Source organism: Pimephales promelas, chromosome 21, assembly GCF_988280905.1.
Source record: "Pimephales promelas chromosome 21, fPimPro1.hap1.1, whole genome shotgun sequence".
In the NCBI taxonomy this organism is placed as follows: Eukaryota; Metazoa; Chordata; class Actinopteri; order Cypriniformes; family Leuciscidae; genus Pimephales; species Pimephales promelas.
The window spans coordinates 19,273,562-19,286,110 of record NC_142789.1 but is presented as its reverse complement, the minus strand read 5'-3'; the positions used below and the strand labels follow the sequence as shown (position 1 = coordinate 19,286,110).

The following is a 12,549-nucleotide window of genomic DNA, read 5'->3' as shown; positions in this document are numbered from 1 at the left end:
CCCAAACACCACACCACCGCCAATAGAATCGAATTCTGTGGGAAACACTGCATCTGATATTAAAAAATATAAGCTACTTTAAGCAACATTCAAATGAATAAACACAGTTGATGAATATAGTTTTGTATTATAATACGGCTCTTGAGAGTTGATTCTGACTGGTCAGTCAGTATTCTGTGATTAAATATAAATAAAGTAAAATAAAACCAATCAATCACAGCAATCTGCCATTAAAAAACGTTTTTTTTAATGGCTAATGATCAATAAATGGTGTATGTAGACAATAAAAGAAAATAGCTGCAGAGCAATCAAAATAATAGGTATAAACTTACACAAAGGGGTTGGAAATTTGGTCAATGTCGAGACTGATGATGGCAGAGACTTCTAAGACCTGTGAAGACAAAAAAGGGGGTTCATGATGGGTTTTTTTTTCTGTTCACCTGCATTTGTTTATTATTATTGCTCTAATTTTAGTTGGTACCAACATACCACTGGTTAATAGAGAAAGTAACTTATTGCCTCTGCCTGCAGACATGAGGCTTTACTGTAACATGAGGCATTCCACTTCACTTAAGTGTACCATCAAAATCTGAGGTCCTGAAGAGAGCTGAGATTACAGAGTACTGGACAGGCGCTGTGTAATCTTGACCTCTGAGCCATGGGAGCTTGACCTCTGTCAAACTGAGGGACTATAAGGGCTTTCCTGACTTGACATAATATTGAGAGAGGAAAGAACGGTGAAAAAGAAGACGGGAATAATATTGAGCGATGGATGAAGTGCTGATAGAGAGTGAATCCTGCTGACGTCTCATTCTCCTGTGGCAAGCTGCACAGACTGATCTCTACGGACATTAAAGGCGCTGAGCAGGGGGATGTACAGTAAGCATGATCAAGACATGCTAGAGATGTGCGACTTGGGGACAGCTTGTCTGTGTCCATTACATTTCTCGGTTGAACAATTCTGAGATGTCTACAACACTTTGCGTCATAACATTTGACCTAACATGAAACACAATTGCAAACACTTTGTGCTATTAATATGAATGATATATCATAGCTTGCTGAGGAGAGGTGTGCCATTACTTTTTTTTTTCCTGGTAGACAATAAATTGGGCAAAATAATACCACAGATTTATATTGAGGGAGTGACTCAAGCTATTTCTAGTGGCCAAAATATCAGACAGACTTGCATGTGGGCTATTTTTTACTTCAGCCAGTAAGAAACCAACTGCATAGCAACAACACCATAGAAAACACAGAGAAAATCCTATCAACCACCTACTATAGCAACCCATGCATACTGTAGCTACATGCCAATATAAACACTAAGAACAGGCAACCCCCCAAACAACTACTGCATAAAAGCCTAAATTCAATCCGTACATCATAAACTGTAAAGCAACTGTGTCTCTTCAAAAATATTGGACTAAACTGCTAAATTCATATGGATTCGATTTATGATCTCATTATGGACTTTTTGAAGCGTCAAAGTGGTAGTTGCGTAGACTGTCAATTGCGTAGACTGACAGGAAGCTCTCACATTTCATCAAAAAGATCTTAATCTGTGTTCTGAAGATGAACGAAAGTCTTAAGGGTTTGGACCAACATGAAGGCGAATTTAATTAATGACTAAATTAATGAATACATTTTTGGGTGAGATATCCCTTTAATGTGATCTAATCCATCTTTTTGAATGATATATTGTACTGAAAACAACTTTCTACAGCTGGCCATTCAGGAAAGTCAGATCGAAATGGTGAAGATAACAGTTTAGCTTTGTGTGTCAAACGTGAACAGTGTTTATTTGTTTATTTAACACAGCCGGGAGGAGGGTGGTTTGAACTTCTGCTTTCACTGACAACCAGACAAGCAGTCAGTCATGCAATCATACACAGTCTTGCTCACACTTCACTAGACCTTTTCCCAGGAGGCAGCGGTGGCTCATCTGTAAGGGCAGGTTGGGCAGTGCTCAACCAAAATATTCATCCAAAAAATAGACCTCTATATAAACTGAATCAATGATACATTGTCAATGTGTTTAGCATTTTGCAACAAATATTTTTCAGATTCTCTAGACTATTTTAAGTCATAAAGTAAGCAGGATATATACAAATTTTGCCTTCAACAGTGCAAAAGTAGCCAAATTCCGAGGGAAAACCACAGACTTTTTTAACACTGAATCTAAGATAGCGTCATGTTTTAGATAGAACGTTATGCTAACCTCTGCTAAAAGTGTTCTGCATGTGTTCAGCCATTAAATGTAAAGCTTACAATAATCTTTATCATAATCTGGCGCTAAGACCTAGTTAACTAGCTAACTAAATTTATGGTCAGGAGCCGCTATTGGCAGGAAGTCACAAAAGGTTTCCCCTGCCTCCCTTGAAGCACACTGTTTAGTTTTATCTATTGTCTGTTTGTCACCCAAATCGCTCATATTGTCCGGTAACATCTGCTCCTTAAGGAATAGACTTCCTGTCTGACCTCTCACAACATCCATTAGTGGATCTTTTTAGCCTTTACAGGTCAGAGGTCCACAGTAATAACAGCCTACACAGATGGACTAATAGTCCAGAGATTTATAGAAAAAAATATGCAACGTCATGGTTATGTGGATGGTTATGGACGCACTAGGCAACGTGTTGTGGACATTAAATGTTTTTCACTTTAGTAAGTTTTGTCCTGCACATGCCAGAAGGTGGGGTGTGCACACAATGATTTTTTATAAATATTGACACACTTAGGCCTATGCTTTAAATGAAACTAAAACTTGCACTAAAGATGCACCAAAAAAAGGTCAAATAAATTAGATATGTTATGAGGACTTCAGGGAAGGTAAGAAAGAAGGGTGCAGAGCTGTGTGAATCTCATGGTTGGCAGGAGCGATGGTTCAATGTTGCAGAATGACCTAGTTATACCAGGAGAGAGGATGGAGGGAATAGATGTGGGGAGGGGGTGGCAGGGAGAGGGAAGGGAGGGGACGGAGAAAAGGGGGACCATGGAGGAACAGAATGAGAAGGTATTTGGTGGAAAGCGAGAGGAAGTAGGAGGAAGAGGCGAGGAGGGAGGGATTAAGATGGTGGAAAAGGAATGGAGCGAAAGAGGCACATCTCCAGCCCTAGGGGATCGATAAATCAATCCTGCCTCTTCCTGATTAGAGCAGAAACTCTTCTTCCTCTGCCTCTTCCTCCCACTCACTGATGTAAATTATTACCTGATGTAAATCCAGAAATAATGTACACCTTCAAAAATCTGGAAAATGACACCTTTAAGACATAACCGTTTTCCTGTGGATTCATACAAACACTATCAGAGCAGTGTGGATGTGTTTACCGGAAGCTGCCAGATGCTGACCTACTCTACTGAAGGTGGCACGAGGAGGTTCCTTGCGGCAAGGAGAAGATCTAGGTCATAATGCTCTGAAGAGCTTGTGGTGACAAATAAAACAAAAATTAAAAACACATTTTTGACAGCACTGGTTTTAAATGACCTGAAGGCTTAACCGCATGAAAGTCAAAGACTTAAATACTTTTACTTACTTTTAAGATTGTTGATTATTGTTTGGAGTCAGTAAGATTTTATTTGACAGAAATATATATATATATATATATATATATATATATATATATATATATATATATATTTAGCAAGGATGCATTACATTGACTAAAAGTGAAAAAGTAAAGACATTCATGTTACAAAGGTTTCTTATTCTAAATAAATGCTGTTTGCTGTTTGGTGTTTGAATTCATCATAGAATTCAAATAAATCCACAAACCTGTTTTCAACATTGATAATAATAAGAAATGTTTCTTGAGCCTCAAATAGCATATTAGAATGATTTCTGAAAGATCCAAGATCAAAACTGGAGTAAAGGTTGCTTAAAATGCATCTTTGCCTTCACAGAAATGAATTACACATACAAATATTTTGAAATATACAACTTTTATCAAATAAATAATAAATCCAGCCTTGATGTGAATAAGAGAACAATTGCATTTAAAAAAAATAAATAAATAAAAAAAAGTGAAAAAATTATACTGACCCCAAACCATTGAGCGGGAGTGTATAAGCCAATATTGTCAATTTAAATGAAAAGCATTGTTGGCCTTGGCTGCTCAATATCCAAAACAGGCCAACAACGTTGGTCATTTACAAGGCCAACAACGCTGTTCATTTAAATTGACAATATTGACTTATACACTACCGCTCACATGTTTATGGACAGTATGATTTTTTAAATGTTTTTAAAAGTGTCTTGAAGAGACTTTCACAACACATACACTATCTGATCATCTAATCACCATCTGAGAAATCTCTGTTATTAAGAGTGCTTTATATTTTCTTCCCTATGTGAACGCCACCAAAGAAATGTGTCTGATCGGGATCAGGAGAACCCGAAACAAGCCAAATAATTCATGGTTTCCCAAAGAATAGCCTGTACACCATTACATTCTCTGAATCGGATATATAAAGGGAGATGTTTCTTAGTTTGTTCACAGTTCATCACATGAGAGCAGTGTTTTTTTCTGCCTATACTTGATGTCCTAAACACGCTGTGCCACATCTGAAATATTTAAGACCCCCCTTCCTCTCCTATAACCCTTAAAGTAGACCACCCTCCTACACCCTTTCAGCACAGCTTTAGTCTCTTCCCTTCTAAAGTGAAATTGGATTCTGTCTAATCTCCGCCAGCACATTCGGTTTCCTCTCATTTCCTCCTGCACTGTTTAATTCAGTATTTTTCCAATCGCAAAAAAGGTCACACATTCAAGTAAACAGGCCAATAAAAAAAAACCTTCTTTGATGTGTTTTTCTATTGATTTTATATTATATCTAATTCCTTCCGTTTAAGTGTATTATAAAAATCTGTTTTTCTGTGTGGATGTCCTGTAACCCAATAAGATGAGATGAGTTTGTGCCTCGGGAGAGACAGCGATAGATGGGAACGAATCCTAGCAAGCACACACCAAAACCCAGCTCTCCTGCAAAACACTGTTAATGACACAATAACCAATTCACACAAACTATTATATGCTTCTAATACTTCATTTCTTTCTTGCAATCTTTCTTTCTCACTTTCTTCCCCCTCATCTGAACACAAACGCAACCCAATAGCTTATTATCCAAACCCAAGTGTCCTGCCGTGGCCAATGGTAGATGACCTGGTCGCCAGGGCTCCATAGCAACAGCATCGGGTGAGGGGTGTTTGTGTGTGTATATGTGTTTGAGTGTAAAGCTCGTCCCAGAGGAGATGTCTACTACGCCCATTACCAAGCCAGCGCGTGCGTGTGCGTTAAGGGTTGGTTGTTGTTGTTTTTTAAGTCAATAAGGGAAGGTACAAAATGTACAGCCCTTTAATTTACATTATCAGGTCTGTTAGGCACCATGTGGTTAAATCAGATTCGAACGACAGGCTTACACAGGCATAAAAAAGAAACGGTGTAAAGCGCACCTGTGTGCCGTTGCCGTGATACTAAGTAATAAGGGTTCATTAGATGTGAAGCAGATGTGTGTTACTGCACAGAACAGGATTCTGATCAAACCCCCCACCCCTGCTAAAAAAGTTCCAGACAATATGTTTCTGAATATCAATTTTTTTTACATATAGATTTAGAGGTCACATACAGGCCAGTCATAAATATTTAATGCATGCTGATTTCTGTGAAGCTAACCATAAACCCTCTTCTATTGACAGCATTAAGGAAATAAGACCTAGTTCATGGTCATGGATTAAAAAAAAAAAAAAAAAAAAAACGCTATATTGATGCGTCATAAAACTCATTCAGTCTAAAGAAATAAAGGTACAACTGCAAAAAATAAAGAAATAAATAATAAATAAATAATATATATATATATATATATATATATATTAAAAATATCTAAACATTATTGAGAGTGAGCAGCAAAATTGCATTAATGTTGATGTAAACTGTATTCTTATTTAAATATATATATATATAAATATATATATATATAAGAATTAATTGCATCCAAAATAAAAGTTTGTGTTTACATAATATATGTGGGTGCACTGTGTATAATTATTTTATACACATGCTTGTATATATTTAAGAAATATTTTCATGTATATACTGTATATAGATTTATATATAATTTATAGTATATAAAAATAAATATTATAAATAATATTTTTTTTTCTTAAACATACATGCATGTGTGTGTATTTATATATACAAATAAAATATTTGTATATATACAAATTTTGTATATATACAAAATAAAAATACACAATGCACCCAAATATATTATGTAAACACAAACGTTTATTTTGGATTTAAAATAAGAATACATTTTACATCAACATTAATGCAATTTTGCTGCTTACTCTCAAGAATGTTTAGATATTTTTAATTGAAAACACACACACACACACACAAAAAAACAAAAAAAAAACAGACAAAAGCACACAATGTTTTGCAGTGAAGATGCACAGTGGTTAGGAGTGATGGGTTACAAAAATAGCTGCTGGGACTCATTTCCTGGATGGGTCCATCTGCCTAGGGTTACCGTGGTGATTAAATACATTCTGAATCTCTTAATGGTCGTAGCTGTGCCATCCCACCTCCTGGGACATGGGTCCCCCACTCCTCCCAGTGTTTTCTGCTCCTCCTCTGTTCGCACTTACAGTATTATAAGGAGGGATTGGTGGATATTGTGATAGGTGTGAATATAGTCTCTAGAGACTCTCGCTCACTAGATAAGAAACGGCTGTTAGTATGCGTGCATGCGTGTGCGTTCGATTGAATTTGCATGTGTGTTTGAGTCTATATGGGTGTGTGACAGAAGAGGGGGGTCCGAGAGACGAGTTGCTGACAAATTCATTAATTAAACCTCAGAAACCTATCCACTGCAAAAACGACAACTACAAGAAACGCCCCTGGAGCTAATTTAGGAGGGTGGGCTTTTCATTCTTTTGTGATTATTCTGGACACACGCTACCATTAAAGCTCTCGTAATAGAGAAAGCCAACCAACGTATGGGATGAAAATGGAGAATATGTCCCTCCTTATACAAACAAAGAGCAGACATGATGTTTTAACCTTTTTACAAATTTTGTAGAAAAATTTACATAGAAAAGTGATTCACAATCAGGGTTCAGCAGGTTCCAAAATGTATAATTTTTTTAACGGTTAAACCTTTAAAACAAAAATACATAAAAAAAATTTAAAAATAAAATGTTTTTTTTTTTATAAAGTAATTAAAAATCTGTTTTGTAATATACATATTACAATTATATATAGTTAAGATAAGTTCATTCAAATTAAGGGATGCACCGATATGAAAAATTTGGCGGATACCGATAATTATTTATATTTAAAAGTCGATATATTGGCAGATAAATCTAAATCCAAACTTTGTATTTAATTTTTGAGTCTGATTACAAAAACAAAAGCCATGTCATAAAGCACACAAATATAATGTTCTCATTATAATTTTATGCAGCCTACTTGACAGACTTGCGACGCACGTTGAACTTAACAGATTTCAGTTTTCAATATCAAGTGATTTCAGTTTCAATATCAAGTGATTTCAATCATATTTCATATTTGTGGTACAAATGCTTCAACAAAGGGTCCTCAAAAAATCTTTAAAGCATGCTAAGAAACCCATAATCACACTTGAAACACGTTTCACACAAACAGTATTTGATAATCATATTCAAACAAAGAGAGAATCCCACAAAAATGATGCTAATTACTTTGTGCTTCACCTCAGAGGACCCAAAGGGTTCATGAGATGTTTTTCAAGCCTGTGAAGCAGAGAGAAGACCAGCTTTGTGGGGGAACATCCCTATCCTAAACCATTCCGATTGAACCTGTTCCAAACGCCACAGGGTCAATGCAGTTGGTGCATTCAGGCACTGATGATAATATATGCGCATGCTATTTAGGGTGCTTTCTTAATTCTGTAGTTTATGCTAAAACCTAAAGCCTCAAGATTCACCCTTCAGTCAGATCTGAAGAAACCAGCAAATCATAGTGAACTGACTTCTGATGAATCAGTATTCCATGCCAGCCTCTGTTGAACTTCGTGTCTGCTTCAGCTCGTACTATTGCCCTCAGGCGCTGTGAATGTGTGCATGAGGCAACACGGGGTCATAATTCAGGTCAGTGCTCTTAAGAGACATATAAATTGTACCTCTGAATTTATTCCTCTCATTTTTGGTGGATTTTACAGGAATGTAATACAGCCTATCTCTTACAGTCACATGAAATGCGTGTGGATAATTTCTACATGCTATGGCAACACTTTTAGCTGTCGTCATTCATCACGCAACATCCATAAAACATGCCCTGGCAGCTTCGAGCTACAGTAATGGGTATGAAGGGATCAAAAATCGAGGAAAGCTGAAATATATTCAAGCTTTTGATGGTGTGCTAATACTGTAGACTTTTCCTCTAATCCCACAGCCAAGTCTCTTTAGATTTGCCTTGGTCTTCTGGTGATCTTGGCAAGACAAGAACATTTATAGCTTTTCCGTGTTCCTCAGTATGTTCTTGAATAAAACCAGGGCAATGTGCGTGATATTAAATTACATCACATTATGTTACTCATTGACTCGCACAGTTTTAGCAGAAAAAAAAAATCTCGCAGTCCAAGTGCAATGCTCAAGGGTCCAACAACTGTTCTCCATCTGGGATTCGAGCATCTGGCTCCATATTCTCATCACATACTTACAGTATGATCTTACTGCAGCCTAGTTGTAAGACTATTACATTAAATTTCAAAACAGAAAAGGTCTGGAAGGGCTGAATAACAGCTGAATAATGCTGTGGTTGTAATTATGCTGCATATGATGGTAATTCTGCTGAGATTGCCACAACTCAACTGACTATGTAGATTCACTCAGCACCACACAGGAGGCAGAAGTGCTTACCTAGAGTTGACACGAATACAAGGGAAACAATTAATACTCCAGAAGAGCATCACCAGTGTCACACACTAGAGTTAAATTTCTCATTATGGAAAGCAGGAGGCTTTTAAAAGGACACAGACCTGGGCTAATTGGAGACGTTTTGGAACAATCCATCTACGTCGGCCCCAAACTCAGGATGTAAATAGCTTTTTAATTTTATTACAAGGTATTTATCCACTCTGAAAGCCAGCATAAATTATATTGAAGTATATTACAGAATACAGACAGTGACTTTAAAAAATAATACAATTTTTTGTGGAATCAGAGCGCATTCAATTGGTAGAATCTCAGGCTTGATACTACTATGGTGAGGAGACCAGCAGCACTATGTTCAGAAAAGCATATTAAGCTTACTATTTTTTGCAGTATACAGCATATATATATATGCTGTATACCACAAGCTTAATATATAATATATATACATAGAATACCAGGATGACTGACTGTGATTTGACCTATTATACAGCAACGCATGTATAGAAAACTGCATGGAAAACTGTATATATACATACATATATAGAAAAGCAACTTTGGCTGAAATAACCACTAGTTTCAACCGAGGTATCCAGTAGAGCATTTGTGAAGCCACAACACGCACAACCTTGAGGCGGATGGGCTACAACAGCAGAAGACCCCACCAGGTACCACTCATCTCCACTATAAATAGTAAAAAGAGGCTACAATTTGCAAGAGCTCACCAACATTGGACAGTTGAAGACCTGAAAAATGTTGCCTGGTCTGATGAGTGTCGATTTCTGTTGAGACATTCAGGTGACAGAGTCAGAATTTGGCGTAAACAGAATGAGAACATGGATCCATCATGCCTTGTTACCACTGTGCAGGCTGCAGGTGGTGGTGTAATGGTTTGGGGGATGTTTTCTTGGCACACTTTAGGCCCCTTAGTGCCAATTGGGCATTGTTTAAATGCCACGGCCTACCTGAGCATTGTTTCTGACCATGTCCATCCCTTTATGGCCACCATACCCATCCTCTGATGGCTACTTCCAGCAGGATAATGCACCATGTCACAAAGCTTGAATCATTTCAAATTGGTATCTTGAACATGACAATGAGTTCGCTGTACTAAAATGACCCCCACAGTCACCAGATCTCAACCCGATAGAGCATCTTTGGGATGTGGTGGAACGGGAGCTTCGTGCCCTGGATGTGCATCCCACAAATCTCCATCAACTGCAAAATGCTGTCCAATCAATATGGGCCAACATTTCTAAAGAATGCTTTCAGCACCTTGTTGAATCAACGCCACGTAGAATTAAGGCAGTTCTGAAGGCGAAAGGGGGTCAAACACAGTATTAGTATGGTGTTCCTAATAATCCTTTAGGTGAGTGTATCTTCTTTTTAATTGGATATTTATGAACACTGCACAGATTGCATTAAGCATCATGCAAGTATTACTTCTGAAACTAGCTATATGCACAGCTGCACTACATCCTGAACTTCAGCCAGCTCCTTGATTCCTGTCTGCCATTATTGGACAAACTTGATTGATTCAGGTGTGCCTGATTATTGTTGTTGTGACTACTAAGGTCAAACACACCTGGATTAATCAGTTTGTCCAATAATGGCAGACAGGAAACAAGGAGCTGGCTGAAGTTCAGGAAGTAGTGCAGCTGTGCATAAAGCCAATTCAGAAATTCTGAAGGTGTTTACTGAAGCTGGAATGAATGTGCCACTGAGATTTTCTTTTTTTTTTAATGTTCCTAGGAGGAATTGATGGGTCTTTGAGCCTTCAGTCTAAATATTTACAGTGAAAGATTATCTGTGAGCACATTAACCTCCTCCTGTTCAGCCCACACAAAAGGACCCCATACACAGAAACACACACATAAAGTATACACACAGACCTACACAATCAGCCCCTTGTATTGCATGTCTGGTTGTATGTCTGATTCAACAGCGCTGATTATATTACATAATGTCATTGTCAAAAGCCTGAGATGTTTTTGCTCCTTTTCAGGTGCATTCATCCAGAACCTCGCTCGACATGTATCTAGTTCTGGTCTAGTTTGTTAACAATATTTTCGATAAGGTGTGACACTGTGACAGAAGCTGTTTTGTAAAATGACACTGGCCTATTTATTCCCATGTGTGTCGCAGAGATACACATGGCAGAACAAATCCTGACATGTCTACATCAGCCACATGTGAATGCTGCATATTGGCTCAATGAAAGCTGATGTTTCCTGGAAGACATCAAAGTCTGGACAGCCAAATGGCGGTTTCTGATTGCACATGTGACTGCTATGTTGTAAATATAAAACAGCTGCTTTGCAATAATGAAATGAGAATGATTGACGGAATTGCGTAATTTCCCCCCGAAATAAATAGACAGACAACACGTAAACATTTGACTTCTCCAAAATACTAAACACTGTGGCACTTTCAAAATATATATATATATAAAAAAAAAAATATCTGTGGGGTCCAACATCTGGCAAATTCTGGTTTAACCAATCGCAAGAGCTTGGAGGCGGGACTACCAGTCAGTATAAATATTGCAGAACAAAATTTGGTATAAATCGCTTATAAATATATTTTTATATAAGTTGTTGCATTGAAATGAAAAATAAACAATATATTTACGGTTTTAAAACGACAAAACACAATAAAAGGATCCCTTTATAGTGGAAAATTGACGAGAACTTTAAAATGTTAAAAAATGCAAAACCCACAAAATCATTGTGTAATAAGGAGGGAAGCACAAAATATAGGCCACCATATCAGTAATGGCAAATATATGTTATTTTTTGTAATGTTATCGTTATGGGCCTGATAAGAAAATGTAGCCGATATGTTGAAGCATTATAATGCCAACGCATTCTCACCCCAAGGCGTCACCTTTGACCATGCTTCAATATTTGTACTATTTTTTTTACTATTTGTACTTAATATTCCTACGGCGTCATCTAACTGACGCTAAAGGAAAGCGTCAGTTAGAGGACGCGGTTAGGTTTAGGTGTGGGGTGGGGGTAGGGTACACGCGATCCTAGGGCGTCATCTAACTGACGCTAAAGGGCGCCTAAAGCGTCAGATATTGAAGCATGTCCAAATGCTTCCCAAGGCGTCAGTTAAGTGACGCCTTGGGGGTGAGAATGGGCTGATAATGCATATAAAATTATTTATAAAACGGTGAGTTCCAATCCTTGATTCTGATTGGTCAATAGCTGTGCTTTATTCATGATAAAACCTGGCTATGACCGCTTCACCCAACGGTTCTTTTGCAGTTCCTATGTTGTTTTTATTGAACTCTCCGCTTTGCGTCATGCCTAACAACGCCCTTCAGCCGCTACTTATTCACGATACAGCACAGCCTCTTGAACCTTATTGCTGACATATTAAATATAATGTATTATTTCCTTCAGCTGAGACACTCCAGATGTGTATTGTTTTCCATGATGGTTTTGAATTGCTTGAAATATGATCGGAATAACTTCAAAAAAAGGAAAATACAGTTATGTGCAACGTGTGCCAGTGCAAGTCTGTCATATCGGCTACATAAACATTATAATTGTGTTCTTGGGACATAGCTTTTAATGGTGAGACTTTTGTTTTGTAACCAGGCTCTCAGAAATTATATAAAAATGTGTAAT

General features: G+C 37.5%; 1 protein-coding gene across 9 annotated transcripts in view; it reads right to left on the bottom strand.

Moving 5' to 3' along the window:
- nfasca (neurofascin homolog (chicken) a) overlaps positions 1-12,549 on the bottom strand; it is an 81,820-nt gene that overhangs the window by 47,250 nt on the left and 22,021 nt on the right. For 7 of the 9 annotated variants that reach the window (XM_089125076.1, XM_089125077.1, XM_089125078.1 and 4 more), the window contains one exon: positions 333-391. The exons of the other annotated variants lie outside the window; for them this stretch is intronic. The gene's annotated coding sequence lies outside the window, so the exon portion shown is untranslated. The remainder of the gene's footprint in view (positions 1-332; positions 392-12,549) is intronic. 9 annotated transcript variants of the gene reach the window in all.